This window comes from Apodemus sylvaticus, chromosome 4, assembly GCF_947179515.1.
Source record: "Apodemus sylvaticus chromosome 4, mApoSyl1.1, whole genome shotgun sequence".
NCBI classification, from domain to species: Eukaryota; Metazoa; Chordata; class Mammalia; order Rodentia; family Muridae; genus Apodemus; species Apodemus sylvaticus.
This window is the reverse complement of record NC_067475.1, coordinates 19,480,122-19,483,925: the sequence shown is the minus strand read 5'-3', so window position 1 is coordinate 19,483,925 and position 3,804 is coordinate 19,480,122.

The window sequence follows — 3,804 nt, the reverse complement described above, 5'->3', positions numbered from 1 at the left end:
CTGGACAGAGCACGGGTCTCCAGTGGAGGAGTTAGAAAAAGGACTGAAGGAGCTGAAGGGGTTTGCAACCCCATAGGAAGAACAGCAATATCAACCAACCAAATACCCCAGATCTCCCAGGGACTAAACCTCCAATCAAAGAGTACACATAGAGGGATCTATGGCTCCAGCTACATATGTAGCAGAGGTTTGCCTTATCTGGTATCTATTGGAGGGGAGGCCCTTGGAGCTGTGGTGGCTTGATGCCCCAGTGTAGGGGGATGCTAGAGTAGTGTAGTGGGTGTGGGTGAGAGGGTGGGGGAGTACAGCCTTAGAGGCAAAGGGGAGGAGGGGATGGGATGGGGGTTTGCAAAAAATTAAAAAAACAAACAATAAATAAATAAAATAAAAATGAGTGTAAAAAGAAATCAATTATAAAATCAGTACTAAATTAATAAAAAGTCACTGAATTTCAAACAAACAGAAAGAAGAGGAAGAAGAGGAAGAAGAAGATGAAGAAGATGAAGAAGAAGAAGAATAACAACAAGAAGAAGAAGAACAAGAACAAGAACAGCAAGAAGAAAGAAAATGTCCCAAGAAAAAAGTGGCTGATAGTGTCCACCTCCAGCTTGTCTTTGCTGCCCCCTACAGACATAGGTGACAAATGCTCTCTCCTCTAAACTCACCTGGTATGGAAAAGAGCAAAACAAAAAATAAGAGACTATTCTATTGCTACGAATCCCATAATCTTTTGGTTTTCATTTGAATCTTTAAAACATTTTAAGGTAATAAATATTATCTCAAAATCTATAAGATTATTATGTAGAAATAGACTTTCTGTAGTGACGATAATAATCATACAGACTATTAACTGATTCTAGAAACAAGCATCACCTAGCTCCCTGCATGTGCTCTGAGGCTTGAGTCTGAGGCAGGTAACTAGGAGCAAGTTTGTGTACCTCGGATGTACTAAATAGACTGTGGGCCTCAAACCTTTCTGAGATCTGCTGAGTATGAATTTAAATATTTTTTCTACCATTCCTAAGAGTAACTGTTGAGCTCTCAGAGAAGATGATGCGACTCTACAACAAAGAATCCACCTGGATTGTGGTAACTCTAACCACTGAGCTAAAGTGCCCCATACCTCTTCTGCCACAAACAGAGGGTACCTTTTTGGTTGACTACTGTGTTCAGGTTAGTCAGGATTGCCTCTAAGTTGACAAACACCAACCACAGATCAGCTTTGGACTATAAACTGCTCAGGACATTCAAATTGTTGAGTTCATAGAGGAAAATATGAACATTTAACAAAACTTGAACTCAGAAATAATGATCCTAAAACTGCCAAATATAACCAAGCTGGACATTATGTAAAGCTCGGTAGAAACAGTTTCATTACTATAAATTGTGTCCCGTGTTAGAGCTTAAATCTTTCCTGTTTATCTAGACAAAAAAGGGGATATGTTTCAAGATATTTGATCACACTGTGAACCACAAGATTGTTATTTACTGGAAAAACCTGTCTCTACTTGTGGTGTGGCTCTGTCCTAGAACACACTTTTAATCCAAGAGCTTCCTGCTTTTATTAAATAGGATTAAATAAAGTCAACTACAGGTCAAGAGGCAGAGGAAGAAACCAGTTGACTGTTGATTCACTTGCAATTATTTCTGCATGATGTATACATGTCATATACACATACACATACGTACATGTACATGTACACATACATACACACACTTACATATATACATACACACACATACACACATACACATATACATACACACACATACACATACCCATGCACCTATACACACACATACACATACACATACACATACACACAAGACACACACATATTCACATACACATACACACATACATCATATATATACACATAGACATACACACACATACACACATACATATATACACATACACATACACATACACAAACATACATCATACATATACACACACACATACACACACATGCATACACATACACACATACACATACACACACATGCATCATACACATACACATATACATACATACACACACACATACACAGACACATATGCAATCATATATCAGGTTTGGAGAAATGGATGAGTTAATAAAAGCATTTGCTACAAAAGCATGAGGACCTGAGTTCTCAAGAAATAAAATATTTAGTAAAATCATATCACAAATGTGGTGTTTTAAAACCGCAAATTCATCCACCTACAGTTCTGCAGAATTGATTAGCTAAGCCAAGATGTCACCAAGTGACCCTCCCTCCACGTTTCTGGGAAGGAAAGGTTCTACTCCATGTTTCCTCCAGGCCCCGAGGCTGCCAGCATTCCTTTGCTCTCAGTTGCCCCCCCCCCCCCCACTCCATGTCTCTGCTTCCATCTTTAGCCGTCCGCTTACCCCCTGCCTGTGTCTGCTCTTCTGTCCCTCATGTAAGGATGCTGATTGTATTGTGGCTTCCTTGGGTGAACAGTGCAATCTTCTTTCATACTTACTTATTCTTAGGTCTGCAAAGATTATTTTTTAAATGATGTTCAGAAATTGTGGGAGTTTTCAGGAAAAAAACCCTGACTTTTACTGTGTGTTGTTAATTTCACTACTATGGAGTACACTTTCTTTGTTTTCTGTGTTTCTCATGTATGTTTTATTTTTTGAGTAAGCCTTCATTTTCTGCTTTTGTCTAAATTGAATGGTGTTTTATTTTTTTATGTAATATTACAACTGTAATTTCTTTGTGATAGCATTTTTTTCCTCTTTCTTATTTTTTATTTTTTTATTCGATATATTCTTAATTTATATTTCAAATGATTTCTCCTTTTCTGGGTCCCCACTCCCCAAAAGTCCCATAAGCCCACTTTCCTCCCCCTATTCCCCCATCTACTCCTTCTCAATTCCCTGTTCTGGAATTCCCCTATACTGCTGCACTGAGTCTTTCCAGAACCAGGGGTCACTCCTCCGTTCTTCATGGACATCATTTAATATGTGGATTATGTCTTGGGTATTCAAAGTTTCTAAGCTAATACCCACTTATCAGTGAGTACATACCATGATTAATCTTTTGAGACTGGGTTGCCTCACTTAGTATGATGTTCTGCAGCACCATCCATTTGTCTAAGAATTTCAGGAATTCATTGTTTCTAATGGCTGAGTAGTACTCCATTGTGTAAATATACCACATTTTTTGTATCCATTCCTCCGTTGAGGGACACCTGGGTTCTTTCCAGCTTCTGGCTACTACAAATAGGGCTGCTATGAACATAGTGGAGCATGTGTCCTTATTGCATGCTGGGGAATCCTCTGGGTACATGTCCAGGAGTGGTATAGCAGGGTCCTCCAGAAGTGTAATGCCCAGATTTCTGAGGAACCTCCAGACTGATTTCCAAGGTGATTGCACCATTTTACAATCCCACCAGCAGTGGAGGAGTGTTCCTCTTTCTCCACATCCTCGCCAACACCTGCTGTCTCCTGAGTTTTTGACCTTAGCCATTCTGACTGGTGTGAGGTGAAATCTCAGGGTTGTTTTGATTTGCATTTCCCTAATGATTAATGATGTTGAACATTTCTTAAGGTGCTTCTCAGCCCTCCAAAGTTCTTCATGTGAAAATACTTTGTTTAGTTCTGTACCCCACTTTTTAATGGGGTTATTTGGTTCTCTGGGTTCTACCTTCTTGAGTTCTTTGAATATATTAGATATTAGCCCTCTGTCAGATTTAGGGTTGGTGAAGATCCTTTCCCAATCTGTTGGTTTATGTTTTGTCCTTTTGACAATGTCCTTTGCCTTACTGAAACTTTGTAGTTTTATGAGGTC